This window comes from Lathyrus oleraceus, chromosome 2 (genome assembly GCF_024323335.1).
Source record: "Lathyrus oleraceus cultivar Zhongwan6 chromosome 2, CAAS_Psat_ZW6_1.0, whole genome shotgun sequence".
In the NCBI taxonomy this organism is placed as follows: domain Eukaryota; kingdom Viridiplantae; phylum Streptophyta; class Magnoliopsida; order Fabales; family Fabaceae; genus Lathyrus; species Lathyrus oleraceus.
In genome coordinates, this window is record NC_066580.1 from 422,886,250 (window position 1) to 422,904,883 (window position 18,634).

Here is an 18,634-nt window from a genome sequence, read left to right on the forward strand (position 1 = left end):
AAAACATAATAAATATAATTGTCCATCTGCATAATATTTGGTCACAAATTCACTTCTCTAAAATCAAAATATCAAATCATTATGCAGGTTGGTTTCTAACCCCATTGAATACAATGATCCTTCTCCTTCTCCAAATTTTGAATTCCCTGTGTTTGAGGCTGAGGAGGAAAGTGATGAAGAAGTATGTGATGAATTGTCTTGTCTTCTTGAGCATGAAGGAAAAGCCATTCAGTCGTTCGAAGAGAAGATTGAGCTAGTTAACTTGGGATCTGAGGATGACGTGAAGGAAGTCAAGATTGGGTCTAGACTGTGTCCTGATGTTAAGAAGGGGTTGGTTGATCTTCTCCGAGAATATTCAGATGTGTTTGCTTGGTCCTATCAAGACATGCCTGGGTTGGATTCTGAGATTGTGGAGCATAGATTGTCGTTGAAGCCAGAATGTCCGCCAATCAAGCAAAAATTAAGGAGAACTCATCCTGATATGGCAGTGAAGATCAAAGAAGAAGTGCAAAAGAAGATTGATGTTGGTTTCCCTGTGACTTCTGAATATCCACAGTGGGTGGCCAATATTGTGCCTGTGCCGAAGAAGGATGGAAAAGTCCGTATGTGTGTTGATTATAGAGATTTGAATAAAGCCAGTCCGAAAGATGATTTCCCTCTGCCACACATTGATATGTTGGTAGACAATACAACTAAGTTCAAAGTGTTTTCATTTATAGACGGATTTTCCGGATATAATCAGATCAAGATGGCACCCGAAGATATGGAGAAGACCACATTCAATACACCTTGGGGACATTCTGTTATAGAGTGATGCCTTTCAGTTTGAAGAATGCTGGTGCAACTTACTAGAGAGCAACGACTATTCTTTTTCATGATATGATGCATAAAGAGATCGAAGTCTATGTTGATGATATGATTGCTAAATTTGTTGATGAAGAGGAACATGTTGAGCATTTGTTGAAGTTATTCCAGTGTTTGAGGAAGTATAAACTCCGCCTGAATCCCAATAAGTGTACATTTGGTGTTCGTTATGGTAAGTTGTTGGGATTTATTGTCAGCGAGAAGGGTATTGAAGTTGATACTGCCAAGGTCAAAGCAATACAAGAGATGCCTGCACCCAAATCTGAGAAGCAAGTCAGAGGTTTTCTCGGCCGCTTGAATTATCTCTCGAGATTCATTTCACACATGACTGCCACATGTGCGCCTATATTCAAGCTTCTTCAGAAAGACCAGTCTTGTGATTGGACTGAGGATTGCCAGAAAGCTTTTGATAGTATCAAAGAGTATTTGCTTGAACCTCCGATTCTGTCTCCACCTGTCGAAGGAAGGCCTTTGATCATATATTTGACTGTGCTTGAGGAGAGTATGGGTTGTGTTCTTGGTCAGCAAGATGAGACTGGAAAGAAAGAATTTGCAATTTACTACCTCAATAAGAATTTCACCGACTTTGAGACTCGGTATTCTATGCTTCAAAAAACTTGTCGCACATTGGCTTGGGTTGCTAAGCGTCTGCGTCAATATATGTTGAATCATACTACTTGGTTGATATCCAAAATGGATCCAATCAAGTATATATTTGAGAAGCCTACTTTAACTGGGAGGATTTCCCGTTGGCAGATGTTGTTATCAGAGTATGATATCGAATACCGATCTCAGAAAGCGATCAAAGGTAGTGTCTTGGCTGACCATTTGGCTCACCAACCGATTGAAGATTACCAGTCAGTGCAGTACGATTTTCCTGATGAAGAGATCTTGTACTTGAAAATGAAAGATTGTGATGAACCATTGCTTGAAGAAGGGCCAGAACCTGGTTCCCGTTGGGGCATGGTATTTGATGGAGCTGTTAATCAATATGGTAATGGCATTGGTGCAGTGACTATTACTCCTCAAGGAACGCATTTTCCATTTACACCTAGATTGACTTTCAAGTGTACAAATAATATGGTTGAGTATGAAGCTTGCATTATGGGGCTTGAAGAGGCCATTGATCTCAGAATCAAGTATCTGGACGTCTATGGAGATTTAACTTTGGTCGTGAATCAAATCAATGGTGAATGAGAGACGAATCAACCTGGTTTGATACCATATAGAGATTATGCGAGGAGGATTTCAACTTTCTTTACAAAGGTTGAGTTTCATCATATCCCTCAAGATGAAAACCGGATGGAAGATACTCTTGCAACATTAGCGTCAATGATTATAGTGAAATATTGGAATGAGGTTCCCAATTTGGCTGTGATGCGTCTTGATAGGCCATCTCATGTGTTTGTTGTTGAAGAAGTCAAGGATAAGAAGTCGTGGTATTACGATATCAAATGTTTCCTCCAAAGTCAGATTTACCCGCCTGGGGCGTCTTTGAAAGATAAGAAGACTTCGAGAAGATTAGCCGGCAACTTCTACCTGAATGGTGATGTGTTGTATAAGAGAAACTTTGATATGGTTTTGCTCAAATGCGTGGATAGACACGAAGCAGACTTGTTGATGACTGAAGTCCATGAAGGTTCCTTTGGTACTCATTCCAATGGACATGCAATGGCGGGAAAAATGTTGCGAGCAGGTTACTATTGGCTGACAATGGAATCTGATTGTTGCAAGTTTGTGAAGAAATGCCACAAGTGTCAAATATATGCTGATAAGATTCATGTTCCTCCGACACTTTTGAATGCCATTTCCTCTCCATGGCCATTCTCCATGTGGGGAATTGATATGATTGGCATGATTGAGCCCAAAGCTTCGAATGGACATCGTTTCATTTTGGTGGCTATTGACTACTTCACAAAATGGGTTGAAGCGGAATCATATGCAAATGTAACCTAGCAAGTTGTTGTGAGATTTATAAAGAATCGAATTATATGCTGTTATAGTGTGCCAAGTAAGATCATTACTAATAATGGATCGAACTTGAACAACAATATGGTGGAAGCTCTTTGCAAAGACTTCAAGATAACACATCATAATTCTTCTCCTTACAGACCCAAGATTAATGGGGTTGTTGAAGCTGCAAACAAGAACATCAAGAAGATTATTCAGAAGATGATTGTAACATATAAGGATTAGCATGAGATGCTCCCATTTGCTTTGCATGGGTATCCTACATCCGTCCGTACTTCAACAGGGGTAACCCCTTTCTTACTTGTTTATGGCATGGAAGTTATGCTCCCAGTAGAGGTGGAGATCCCTTCATTGCGTGTGCTCATGGAAGCCAAGTTGACTGAGGCTGAATGGTGTCAGACTAGGTTTGATTAGTTGAATTTAATTAAAGAGAAGAGGTTGACTGCCATGTGTCATGGTCAGTTATATCAGCAGAGAATGAAGAAAACTTTTGATAAGAAGGTCAGACCTCGTGTTTTCAAAGAAGGTGACCTTGTGCTCAAGAAGATTCTATCTTTCAAACCAGATTCTAAGGGTAAATGGACTTATAACTATGAAGTCCCGTATGTTGTTAAGAGAGCCTTTTCAGGCGGTGCTTTGATCCTTACAACTATGGATGGTGAAGAGTTCACTCGTCCTGTGAACACAGATGCAGTCAAGAAATACTTCGCCTAAAAAGAGAAAAGAACATATCGCTAAGTTGAAAGCCCAAAAGGGTGACTTAGGCAAAAAAGGAGCGTCTCGGTAGATTGGAAACCTGAAATGGCGATTCAAGCAAAAATTAGAGACATAAAACAGAAAAATTTATTCCGATAAATTGAGTACCCCACCTTGGGGAAATTTATGCAAAAATTAGGATTATGGCAAGTAACTGCATCATGCTGATCTTCAGTTTTGAAGACATTCTTGAGCATAACGGTCGATTTTGATTCATCGTCCCCTGTAGCAGTCAATAGCACAGTGGATATCAAGAGTTGGTAGAAGGATTAAGTGATCATTGTATTTAATGTAACCATTTTTCCATGGAAATTACCATTTTCAACTTTGTAAAGATCCATGGAGTCTTGTCATTTACAGACTACCATTCCATTAAATAAAGTTGAGTTTTTATCCAATTGTTTCTGTAAGACCCCAATTTTAGCCCTAAGATCCCTCATGGCATCATAACATTGCATTTGCAAGGCCTCAAGGATCATAAGCATCTTGGTTCCCTTTTCCTTTGGGTGGGACCTCTTGTGAGTGGTTTGAGATCACCAAGCATGCTTGAATTGTATATCATTGCTTTTCTCATTTTATTCACTAATCAAAAGCACAAAAAATATGTCACTAACATTTCTTGTTTGTAACTTGAGCAATCACAAGATCCAAGACTTCTAGGAGATCCTTTGTGCAATGATAAGGTCGGGAGGAGATGAAGGCAAGCATGGTAATGGTTCCCAAAGCTCTCATCCATCAAATGTTCCTCACAAGTATCTCAATTCATCATTTTTGATCAAAGCAAGTCAAGGGGTTAAAGGTTTGTTTCCCAAGGAAACCCTAGTTCATCTGTGCCTTGCTTTTGAAGCAACCTTAACCCATGGTTAAAAACAATCAAGGGAAGTTATTTAATTCATCATTTCATGCATATTTGAACTTATTTGAGTACCCTCAATCATCAATTCATCAAGGTATGAGTTTTGGACTTGAGAAGTTGATCAGTCAATTCATCTGACCATCATAAAATGCACTGAGACCTAACTTTTTGTGTGTTGGTCAAATGGAGATGATCTCAAGAGAAAAAATGTTCTTAAGAGAAATTTGAAAAACTTTCATGTTCATCAAAAATTTATTTGAAGCTTGTAAGGTCATCATCCACTCTAAGACATTATGGGTCATTTTGACTGAAACCCTAATTCTGGGTCAACTTCCCAAGAACATAACTCATTCATTTTTCATGATTTTGAGGTGGGACTAAATGCATTGGAAATATTATTGTGTCTACTTCAAATTTTATGTTGAGCAAAATTGAAAAATCTCAAAATAAATACACGTGATAATGCAAAACATTATAGGTCACTTTGGGTCAAATGCATTGAAATATAAAAAAGTCCAACTTCAAGTGCCCATAACGTCTTCATCAAAAATCCAAATGATGCAAACTTTAAGTCCAAATTTATTGTATTGAAAATACCTACAACTTTCATGTTGAAGATTGTATCATTTGGGGCTTGCATCATTGAGACAGAAGGGCTTGAACATTGGCCAAATTTAGAAACTTCAAATATGCATGTTTTGCACCCTACACTTCAAGCTCAAATTTATTTAATTTCCAAGGCCCAATTGGAGTTTAGATCAACATATCATTTGTTCCTTATGCAACAAGCTCTCTAACCATTACTCATGAGGTAGTATTTGGAGTTTGGAAGCACCATTTTCGAAGACATGAAGAATTTGGTGCATTTTGTGAAATCCAATTCAATTGTCATGCATAAGCTGATTACACTTAATGTACACGTCCATTTGTATTTCACATGAATCAGCAGGTTATTTCAGCCTTCATTGGGCCTTCCACATGATCACACAAGCCCATGCAATGCAAGATCCATTTGCCATGCACACGAGTTAGCTCATGCATTCAGCTCTCTCCATCTATAAATACCATGCCTTACCTTCATAATTCTCCAACCTGAAGGCGCTTGAAATGCTGCAAGATTGAATCCCTAGCCATACCTAAAGGAACAAGTTCATTTTTCTCCAAAAATTCAGATCTGAAATTCAATTGCATTTGGTTGAATTTTAAGATCTAAAGTTCCTAGACCTTCATCATTTGATCCATTAAAGTTTCTGTTTGCAAAAGGATTCAAAGAGAGTGACTCAATTCTTCACAATCCAAAGGTTTTGATCAATTGGTTTTTGCTTCGAATCTCCTTATACTTTGCTCCATTTGCCTTGATATTGTGTTGTCTGAAGTCCTCTCTACAGAGGCATCATTATTGTGTGTTTAATTGTTGGAATCGAGCAAGTTCAATTGAACACCACCAAACTTCCATCTCTGATTTCTCTCTTAATAGGAATCTAGAATGGAAGTGAGTGGCATAGGAGTGATGTACATCACTTTACCTTTCGAATGGTGTCTGGATCGTTCATTTTAGTTAGCATTTGAACCTCTGTGTTTTTTGACCTTCGCCAGAGCTCACCGGAGAAGACGGTGGCGCTGGCCACCGTCTCATTGCCAGATCAATTGTGAGCCACACGATGCATTTTCCAGATCTAATCCTAGCGCTCCATTGTTATGACTCTTATTTAATATCCATGTGGTTGCATTAACTGGAATGTTTGGTGTGCGCGCATGCCATAGTCGTTTGATGATCCAACTCAATTAAAGAGCTTAGATCCAATGCGTGTGGATTTTCCATATTTTCTTATTTATGATTTTATTTTCTTTATTTCTTTTAATTCCATTTTATTTCTAAAATCCATATCTCTTTTATTATTGGTCCAAAAAATATGGGACCAATTGCATTCTTTCTCTTTTAACTTCTAGTTTCTAAAAATGATTTTTAATATTTTTTATTTTATCATTTGCTATTTTTTTAATAATTTTCTCTTTTCTGGTTATTTTTAATTCATTTTAAATAGTTTTTGATATTCAAAAAATACAAAACTATTTTCTCAACCTATTTAAATGATGATGGATCTATGAAAAATATTCTCATCAATTTATTAATTGATTTGAGATTTATTTGAGATTTTAGTTCAATTAGGTTATTTTTCTTCATTTTTAATTGATTAAAAATAGTTTCTGACCTTTAAAAATGCTGAAATTTTTTGTCAAACTTTATTTGACCTTGTTGAACTTGGGATAATTCACTTGGACTTTTCAAAGTTGATTTGAAGTGATTTTGAGGTTTGACCTCTCTTTAATATTTTAATTCAAGTTTATTTTCAAATATTAAAAATACCAAAAATATTTTGTTTATTTCTTGACTTCCAATCTTCATCTCATTTCTGATTTTTATGGTTTGACCTTGATCTTCCCCATATTTGGTCAACATTAATAGATTGGTACATTCCATTTCATCTAATGCGCTTCATTTTCTTCATTTCCATTATCTTCGTCTTCTTCTTCTTCTTCTTCTTTTCTTTTTGATCAATGAGTTAAAGGTTGATAAGTTAGCATTGACTAGGGAGGTTTAATCTTCCTTGATTCAAATCTAATTCATCTTGATCAAATGATCAAGTGAATGGCTTTGCATTAAGGATAGATTGCTTCTTAAATCATGCAAAGGACTTAAACCAATACAAGATCATTTCTTATCTTCTTTTTGGCATGACAAGTTGTTGGAACTTGGTTCACTAATCAAGACTTCTAACTTGTGTTGTTGCCTACATTATTATTGACCGGCCTCAGATAGTTGTGACTTCTACATAAGTCCAATTACGATTGCTTAACATAGCGCTAAATTTGCCTTATGGCACACTAACTATTAACACTAACCATTAACAATTAAAATTTACTTTTTGCTCTTTACATTTATGCAATTTACTATTCTTGTACATATTATTCATTTGCTTTTCCCTTTGCTCATTTGAGCACATGTTTATGTTAATGCTATTTGCCTTTTGCTCACTTGAGCACATAATTGTGTATATATCATTTTGCTTGTGTTTTGTTTTGATTGTTGTGGACCAAATGCAAAGAAATGAACAATTGGACTTAGACTTTAGGACTTTCCCTATGCAAATTTAGAGTCAAAGAGCAACTAGGCATTGAGCCTTTAGAGTGCTATAAATATTGAAGAGGACCTTGAAAGGACCAATTTCTAAACTCCTTCTTGTTCATTCTTTGTTTGTTGATAGAACTTTTTGATGTGTGTGTTCTTGTGCTAGGAATTCCAACACTGAGCCAAAATAAGGAACCATTGCCATGAGCTTCTAAGAGAGAGAGAGATCTAAGAACCATTGAGGAATCCTCCAAGAACTTGTTTGATTGTGTTGCTTGTTTGAGTTTTCTATCATGTTGCTTGCACATTCCAAAGGATGGGAGCTACTTGGATCATCAATATGATCTCAAGAGAGGAACTCCATTTGTGTCTTGTTTCTTATCCCTTATCTCTTGTATGATTAGGACTTTAGCCATTCTTCTTCTTCCCTCCACTCTAACCCAAGCCAAAACTTTTGTGCAAACATCTAACACTTCTTTTCAAACATTAGAAACCTAAGCCTTATGCTTTTGATTTTCAAACTTTCTTTTCATAACCCTTACTTTGAATTGAGCTTCTAAGTCAACTTTGACCATATTTTGTAAATACTTTTCATTGGTAAATACCACTCATTCAAATACCTTTTTGTGGTTTCAATGGCCACCCTCTTAATCAAAAATTTTTTATAACCTTTAGCTATTAGGTTTGAGTTATCCTTGAGGTAGATGTAATACTCACCTATATCCTTAGTGATGGACAATGAGTCTTCCATGCTTATTATAGGGTTAACCCTTCACTAGCATGTTGAAGCTATCCTCACATGGTGGATTTGTGGTTTTTAGGTTGAGTTTTCTCCCTTGGATAACAAAAGACCTTAAGGCTTTTGGACCAATTAATTCACCAACTTGTTTTGAGATTTTTACCCCGAAATACGAGGTTTTAATCCTAATCTTTTTTAAGATGGTACGTAGGCAATGGGTTCATCCATTCAAACACAAAATGTAAATAACTTATATATTCTCTTCTCATCTCTTCAATCATGTTTGCACAAACAAATTTTCACAAAATACCAACCTTACAACCAGTGTGAAAAGGGCTCCCTAGGAGTACCTAGGATGTTTTGGGTGCTTAAAACCTTCCCATTGCATAACCAACCCCCTTTCCCCGATCTCTGACATTTTTACTAGTCTTTGACTCGATTAAACTTTTAGGTTTTTGTTCGCTTTCTAACCATTCCTTTGGATAAATAGAAGTGCGGTGGAGACTCAACTTGTATGGTTTACCTTAGATTTAGTCAATATCTCTAATGGTAATGAATACCCCGCTACAGAAAAGTGGCGACTCTGCTGGGGATCTTTTGCCTAGTGGGTTTTGCCTACTTTTTATATTGTGTTGTATTGTATTGTATATGGTTTTGTGACATATTTTTTATGCAATTTGGGATTACTGTATTGTATGTAATGATTGAATTGCTTGAATATTAATTCCTTGAATGCTTGGTGATCTTTGTGAGATGAGTTCTATACCCGAACTCGAGTGCATTTAGGATAGGAGAATCGTATAGTCTTGTTGACATGTGTGGCGTTATTCCTTAGCAAGTTGACTTGCAAGTCCATTCACTTGGTGGAGGTCATGTTGGGATAAATAATGTCACACAAGTAGTTGTGGTTAGACATTACTCTTTCCAATATAGACCTTAGAAGCCAAGGACCTTAGTTTACCAAACCTATCTTGGCCTATTCTTAGGATGTAGTGCGAAAGTCGTTCAAGTGTAAGATTTGATGGGATTGTTACGTGATACTACACTCATAAGAGTCTCTCTTGAGAATATTTTTGGAATATGAGTAGTCGTTTCTCCGATAATATCCGAAAAATGGGATGATGATTATGGGAACCTCTTGTAGAACATGTTTGGCAGGTTTAAACCCTAGTACACTCCCTTTAGGTGGTTCTTAACTGAGACCCCATGCTCGTGACTTGCAACAAACCCTTGATTCATGGTTGACCCGTTCATGTATCCTTAATATCAATGGAACTTGGGTGTTGATAAGGTGTAAACCATAATCCACCAAAATGGATGATTGATATTAAGGATCGCATGATCCATCCCATGACCTTTGTTTGGTGTGTTTTGCTTGATCCTTGAGTGAGATTGTTGCACCCATGCATTCATGCACCCATTTGCATCCATATCATCAAAACAATAAGAAATTTTTCAAGGAACTTAAGAGGTCTATTTGCAAATTTTCAGACATGGAAAGACAAAGAAGGAATACAAAGAAGTACAGTTTCAGACAACCCGACTTGAAAGAGCTAAGGAATTTGACATCTTATGTATTAGATCCCTTGGGTTTCAAGGCTCGTTTTGGGAAGCTTCTATCCATTCTGACTACTCAAGTGGGCGAAGGATCGATGAGTGTATTGGTGGAGTTTTATGATCCATTGTACCGCTGCTTCACTTTTCCGGATTTCCAGCTTTTGCCTACACTTGAGGAGTATGCCTACCTTGTGGGTATACCTATTCTAGACTAGTTACCGTTCAGTGGCTTAGAGAGTATTCCTACTTCTAGAGAGATATCTGATATGTTGCATATAGATGAATCTCTGGTTGGTGCTCATATGACTACCAAAGGTGGAATTCAAGGTCTCTCTTCTGAGTTCCTCATTGCTCAAGCTACTATGTATGGGAAGGCCATGAGTGAGGACGCCTTTAAGGCCATATTTGTACTTCTCATCTATGGGCTAGTGTTATTCCCCAACATCGACAAGTTTATGGACGTGAACGCTATTAGGATTTTCTCTACTCTTAATCTCGTTCCGACTCTGTTGGGTGACACTTACTTTTCTTTGCATATGAGGAATGCAAAGGGTGGTGGTGCCATTGTGTGTTGTTTGCCTCTGTTGTACAAGTGGTTTATTTCTCACTTGCCGCAGACGGTTGCCTTCAAGGAGAACAAAGGATGTCTACGGTGGTCCACGAGACTTATGTCTCTCACCAATGATGATATCTTTTGGTACAACCGTGTGGATGATGGTGTCCAGATTATCGACTCTTGTGGTGAATTCTCCTATGTGCCTCTTCTCGGTACATGTGGTGGGATTAACTACAACCCTATCTTGGCACACCGTCAACTTGGGTCCCCCCTAAAGGATAAACCCAATAACATTCTGGTAGATGGTGTATTCTTTCAGGAGTGTAAAGATCCCCAAGGCTTGAAGGGAAGGATGGTCCGCGCTTGGCGCAAGATTCATAGGAAAGGAAGGAAGGAGCTGGGACCGAAGAACTGTATCGCTTTAGAGCCTTATACTTCTTGGGTTTGGAGGAGAGCTTCCGAATACCTCATGCCTTACGAGTATCCAAGACCTACACCTTTATTTGTGGCTGGGCCTTCAACCCTCCCTGACCAAGGAGTAGAGGAGTTGAGAGATGAAGACCGTTCACGTGCTTGGATCCGTGAACGAGAGGAGTTGCTTCAGCAGATCAAGGAGAAGGATGCTTTGATAGAGTTCCTCGAGCATCAGGTTATTGATGATCCTAATGATGCATGGACTTCTCTTCTTCCTCAGTCTTCCAAGTTTTGGAAGAGGAAGTACGATCGGTTCGCCAAGGAGAAGGCAGATATGGAGGTAGCCTATGAGGCAGAGGTGAAGAGGCTCCGTGCATCCTATCTTCCAGTCTCTCGAGCTTTAGATGATTGTTTCTAGGGATCCATAGGATGATCATTTTCCTTCTCTCTTGTATTTGGTTATCAATGTTGTACTTCTTTGGTGTAAAAATATTTTCCAGATATTATTGATGAGATATTTCCATATGTGATAAATGTTTAATATTTCCAATATTTGCAAATAGAACTCTACAAGTTCCTCTGAAATAAAAACAAATCATATGCACAAGCATTGCATGCATCATACACATAAGCAGGTTTTGCTCCAGGCTTCTTGTCATATGGTCTAACTCTGTGTTCTTCATTTATTTTGAAGACAAGCTGACTCACCGGTACTACACCAGAGCCAACTCATCGAAAATGATGGATCATTTGGAACAAGAGAACCGCGAGCTGAAGGAGGAAGAGGCCAGATTGACTGCCCTGATGGAGTCATTCATGGCTGCCCAGAGCCAGTCTTCTCCGACACCCTCAACTCCTCCCCAGAGGACGGTCATTTCTGAGATTGCAACTTCTATTGTGCCTGCTGCAACAACCCACTTTGCGCCATCTATGCCAGCCGGATTCCCGTGGGGAATGCCCGGCAATTTCGTGCCAGAGGGTTTTGCTCCTACTTTTGCTTCTTTGCCAGCATCTAGCCCGGTCCTTTCAGTGCCAACTCCCGTTGTGCATACCTTACCAAGAGTCGAAGATACCATCTACCATTCCGAACCATCTGAAGGTCCAGATGTTTATGAGAAGATGGATTACATGAAAGACCAATTCCTTGAGCTTCGCAAGGAACTGAAGACTCTGAGGGGGAAGGACATCTTTGGTAAAAGTGTTGCTGAGTTGTGCCTTGTGCCCAACGTGAAGATCCCTATTAAATTCAAAGTACCTGACATTGAAAAGTATAAGGGAAACACATGCCCTCTCAGCCATCTTGTGATGTATGCTCGCAAGATGTCGACGCAAACTGATAATGACCAATTGCTCATCCACTATTTCCAGGACAGTCTGTCTGGTGCCGCTCTCCGGTGGTACTTGGGTCTGGAAAGTTCGAACATCCGCTCTTTCAATGATCTTGGCGAGGCCTTCGTCAAGCAATATAAATATAATGTGGATATGGCTCCTGATAGGGACCAGCTGAGGGCAATGTCCCAGAAAGAGAAAAAGACCTTCAAAGAATACGCCCAGAGATGGCGCGAGTTGGCAGCTCAGGTAGTGCCACCCCTTGAGGAGAAAGAGATGACCAAGATCTTTTTAAAGACCTTGAGTTCCTTCTACTATGAGAGAATGATAGCCAGTTCTCCCTCAGGCTTCACCGAGATGGTGAATATGGGAATGAGACTAGAAGAAGAGGTCCGTGAAGGACGTTTGACTCGAGATGAAGGTTCTTCAACAAAGAGATATGGAAGCTTTGTGAAGAAGAAGGAAGGAGAGGCACATGCTGTGTCTTCCCATGTCAAGAGAAGACCCTCTGTGAAGAGGAAGATTGCCCACCCCATTAATAACCAGCATCAGGTGGCTCATATAGCACCTGTTTTCAGAGAAGCCCCACATTATCAACAACAACAATCTCAACAATATCAACAACAACAACATCGTCCACAACAACAGGCCTACCAGCCTCGAAACAACAACAATACAGGCACCAGCTATGAGAGGAAGAAGGTCACCTTTGATCCAATTCTGATGACCTATGCTGAACTCTATCCATCTTTGATTGATAGAAAGTTAATTACTCCACGAGACCCTCCCGCTGTACCTACCAACCCCCAGTGGTGGTACAAGCCTGAGCTTCATTGCGTATATCATTCTGGTGCTCCCGGACATGATGTGGAGAATTGTTATCCCTTGAAGACCAAGGTGCAAGACCTTGTGAGAAGCGGGATTTTGTTTTTCGAGGATGTAGGTCCGAATGTGAAGAAGAACCCATTGCCCGAGCATGGGAAATCTGTCAATATGGACCAGGGCTGTCCTGGCAAGTACAAGGTCAAATATGTCAGTCATATTCGACAATCGCTGGTCGAGATGCATCGTTTGCTGTGTGATTATAGCCATTATGAACATGACCACGATAGATGCCGAGTTTGTTCTGTCAATCAGAGAGGTTGTCGCCAGGTGCGCAAGGATGTTCAGGAAATGCTTGATGAGGGAGTCATTGAGATCCTTCAAAACAAAAATGTTGACGAAGATGTTGTTGAAGTCAATGTAATTTCTCCGGTATTCTGGATACCTGAGCCTATTGTCATCAAGTATAATGGTAGCAAGCAGAAGGTTTCTCCTGCTCTGACTATTAAGCCAACCGGCCCTATACTGTACTCTTCTAAGAAGGCGGTCCCCTATCGCTACAATGTTGTAGCATTGGAGAATGGGAAAGAGATGCCCCTGCCCTCTTTGTCTGTCGTTAATATTGCCAACGTCAGCGGCCTAACCCGCAGCAGTCGTGTTTTCTCGGCTCCGCCGAAACCGCAAGCTGACACTCGAAAGAACGACAATGCTGATTATGTTGAAAACCCGATGGGGAATGCTGTAAACGCTCCGAATCCGGCACTTGGTGCTAAACCTTCCTCTACGTTGAGAGCTCCTGCTTCTGCTGGCCCGAGTGGCAATGCGAAAGATTATGATGAGATGCTGAGGCTCATCAAGAGAAGTGAGTACAACATTATAGATCAGCTTCTACAAACGCCATCCAAAATCTTTGTACTATCATTACTGTTGAATTCAGAACCACGCCAAGAAGCTCTGCAGAAGGTGTTAGATGTGGCGTATGTGGATCAGGACGTCACAATTGAACAATTTGACAGTATTGTTGCAAACATCACCGCTTGTAAAAATTTAAGTTTTTGTGATGCTGATCTCCCCGAGGAGGGAAGAGACCACACATTGGCATTACACATATCAATGAGCTGCAAAGATGATGCCATGTCCAATGTGCTGGTGGACACTCGGTCGTCATTGAATGTATTGCCAAAATTCACTCTTGCGAAGTTATCATATCAGGGTCCTCCCATGAGGCAGAGTGGAGTAATTGTGGAGGCTTCCGATGGGTCTCGCAATACTGTGATTGGAGAGGTTGATCTCCCAGTCAAAATCGGACCAAGTGATTTCCAGATTACCTTCCAAGTTATGGAGATTCACCCATCATATAGCTGTCTCTTAGGCACACCATGGATTCACGAGGCAGGCGCCGTGACATCCACCCTACACCAGAAATTGAAGTTTGTAAAGAATAAGAAGCTGGTGGTGGTAGGGGAGAAAAGGCTCTCATGGTTAGCCATTTGTCTTCCTTCTCTTATATAGATGTTGAGGATGAAGTTGGAACCCCGTTCCAAGCTTTATCTATTGCAGAACCTACTAAAAAGAGAACTCCTTCATTTGCTTCCTATAAAGATGCAAAATTGGCTATTGAGCAGGGTGCAACTGCTGGTTTGGGGCAAATGATTGAGCTGGAAGACAACAAATCCCGGGCAGGCATAGGCTTTTCTTTTGGTGTCTTCAACAAGCAAGGGTTGTTCAAGAGTGGAGGTTTCATCCACACCGGTCAAGACGAAGAGGCTGCTGCTATTCTAGAAGATGAAGAGGATTCTGGCAATTTCATCATCCCTGGAGGGATCTACAATAATTGGATCGCAGTGGATATTCCGAAAGTTATCCAAAAAAAGTCAAAGTAATGATCATTGTGTTTAACAACCCTTCTCCCATGCCAAAAGGAGGAGTGATGACATTGTTGGCGCATAAATACAATGATATTTTCATTCAATAAATTCATGTTAAATGTTTGTTTTTCCAATTATTTTCCCTTTTCGCTTTTTGCATGAAATTGGTGATCACATAAAACCCTAAAAATAAGAATAAAATCAATCTTTTCATCTGCATAATGATTTGTTTGTTTGAATTCTAAAATCTTTTATATCCAAAATCATTATGCAGGTTGATCAAACCCATTGAACATAATGATCCAACACCATCTCCCAACTTTGAATTCCCTGTATTTGAGGCGGAAGAAGATGATTTTGAAGAGATTCCTGACGAGATTACCCGTCTACTTGAGCATGAGGAAAAGATGATTCAGCCACATCTTGAGAATCTGGAAGCAATCAACTTGGGGTCTGAGGTTTGTGTGCGAGAAGTAAAGATTGGGGCACTCCTGGAAGAATCTGTTAAGAAGGGGTTGATTGAGTTGCTACGAGAATTTGTCGACGTCTTTGCCTGGTCATATGAAGACATGCCTGGTCTAAATACAGATATTGTACAACATTTCCTTCCTTTGAAGCCTGAGTGTGTGCCTGTAAAGCAGAAGCTCAGAAGAACTCATCCCGATATGGCAGTAAAGATCAAAGAGGAAGTTCAGAAGCAAATTGATGCGGGGTTTCTGGTGACTTCTACATATCCTCAATGGGTGGCCAGTATTGTGCCCGTGCCTAAGAAAGATGGAAAAGTTTGAATGTTTGTGGACTATAGAGACTTGAATAAAGCTAGTCCGAAAGATGATTTCCCTCTACCACATATTGATATGTTGGTAGATAATACAACTAAATTCAATGTCTTCTCATTTATGGACGGATTTTCCGGATATAATCAAATCAAAATGGCACCCGAGGATATGGAGAAGACAACATTCATCACACCTTGGGGAACATTCTGTTATTGAGTGATGCCCTTCGGTTTGAAGAACGCCGGAGCCACGTATCAACGAGTTATGACTACCTTGTTTCATGATATGATGCATAAGGAGATCGAGGTATATGTTGATGATATGATTGCAAAGTCAAGAACGGAGGTTGAACATGTAGAGCACTTGTTGAAGCTTTTTCAGCGTTTGAGGAAGTATAAGCTTCGTCTGAATCCTAACAAGTGTACATTTGGAGTCCGTTCTGGAAAGTTATTAGGCTTTATTGTCAGCAAGAGAGGTATTGAGGTTGATCCTGCAAAGGTCAAAGCAATACAAGAGATGCCTGCGCCCAAAACTGAGAAGTAAGTCTGAGGTTTTCTTAGCCGCTTGAATTATATTTCATGATTTATATCCCACATGACTGCCACATGTGCGCCGATATTCAAGCTCCTCCGGAAAGATCAGTCTCATGATTGGACCGAGGATTACCAAAAATCTTTTGATAGCATTAAAGAGTATCTGTCTGAACCTCCGATTCTGTCTCCGCCTATGGAAGGGAGACCATTGATTATGTATCTGACAGTTCTTAAAGACTCTATGGATTGTGTCCTTGGTCAGTAAGATGAGTCAGGAAAGAAAGAATATGCTATCTACTACCTGAGTAAGAAGTTCACTGATTGTGAGTCTCGATACTCAATGCTTGAGAAAACATGTTGTGCTTTGGCTTGGGCTGCTAAGCGCTTACGCCAGTATATGTTGAATCATACGACTTGGTTGATATCCAAAATGGATCCACTTAAGTATATACTTGAGAAGCCTGCTTTAACCGGGAGGATTGCCCGTTGGCAGATGTTGTTATCTAAGTATGATATTGAGTATCGAGCTCAGAAGGCTATTAAAGGTAGTATCTTGGCTGACCACTTGGCACATCAACCAATTGAGGATTATCAGTCAGTTCAGTATGACTTCCCAGATGAGGAAATTCTGTATTTGAAAATGAAAGATTGCGATGAGCCTACGCTCGATGAAGGGCCAGAGCCTGGTTCCAGATGGAGTATGGTGTTTGATGGCGCTGTAAATCAATATGGAAATGGTATTGGGGCAGTGATTATTACTCCTCGGGGCACACATTTTCCTTTTACAGCAAGGCTAACTTTCAAATGCTTGAATAATATGGCTGAGTATGAGGCCTATATTTTGGGATTAGAAGAGTGCAGTGATCTAAGGATCAAGCATATTGATGTTTATGGTGATTCGGCCCTCGTTGTTAATCAGATTAAGGGTGAGTAGGAAACGAATCAGCCTGGCCTAATCCCATACAGAGATTATGCGAGGAGGATTTCAACATTCTTTACTGAGGTTGACTTCCATCATATTCCTCGAGATGAGAATCGGAAGGACGATGCTCTTGCTACACTTGCTTCGATGATTGTGGTAAGACTTTGGAATGAAGTTCCCAATATCACTATGATGCGCTTGGACAGACCAGCTCATGTATTTGCAGTAGAGGAGGTGCAAGATGAGAAGCCGTGGTATTATGATATTAAGTGCTTTCTTCAAAGCCAGATTTACCCGCCAGGGGCATCTATAAAAGATAGAAAGACTTTGAGAAGACTATCAGGCAGTTTCTACCTCAATGGCGATGTGCTTTATAAGAGAAATTTTGATATGGTGCTGCTCAAATGCGTGGATAGACACGAAGCAGACCTGTTAATGACTGAGGTCCATGAGGGTTCATTTGGTACTCATTCCAATGGACATGCCATGGCTAGAAAGATGTTGAGAGCAGGCTACTATTGGCTAACAATGGAGTCTGACTGCTGCAAATATGTGAAGAAATGCCATAAATGTCAGATTTATGCGGATAAGATTCATATTCCTCCGACACTTCTGAATTTGATTTCATCATCATGGCCTTTCTCTATGTGGGGAATCGACATGATCGGCATGATAGAGCCGAAAGCGTCCAACGGTCACAGATTTATTCTCGTAGCAATTGATTACTTCACCAAGTGGGTTGAAGCGGCATCGTATGCAAACGTGACCAGGAAGGTGGTTGTGAAGTTCATCAAGAATCAACTCATATGCCGCTATGGGGTGCCAGATAAGATCATTACTGATAATAGATCTAACTTGAACAACAAGATGATGAAAGAGTTGTGTAGCGAGTTCAAGATAGCACATCATAATTCTTCTCCTTATAGACCCAAGATGAATGGGGCTGTTGAAGCTGCTAATAAGAATATCAAGAAGATTATCCAGAAGATGGTTGTTACGTGCAAAGATTGGCATGAGATGCTGCCATTCGCTTTGCATTGATATCGTACGTCTGTCCGCACTTCAACAGGGGAAACCCCTTTCTCTCTTGTTTACGGCATGTAGGCTGTACTCCCAGTAGAGGTGGAGATCCCATCAATGAGAGTCTTGATGGAAGCCAAGTTGACTGATGCTGAATGGGTTCAGAGTCGTTATGACCAGTTGAATTTGATAGAAGAAAAGAGATTGACTGCCATGTGCCATGGTCAGTTATATCAGCAAAGGATGAAGAAAGCCTTTGATAAGAAGGTCAAACATCATGTGTTCCGAAAGGGTGACCTTGTGCTCAAGAAAGTATTGTCTTTCGCGCCCGATTCCAGGGGCAAGTGGACTCCAAATTATGAAGGTCCATATGTTGTCAAGAGAGCCTTTTCAGGTGGTGCGTTGATACTTACAACTATGGATGGAGAGGATTTCACTCGTCTTGTGAATTCAGATGCAGTCAAGAAATACTTCGCCTAAAAATAAAAATAGAATAGCTCGCTAAGTTGAAAACCCGA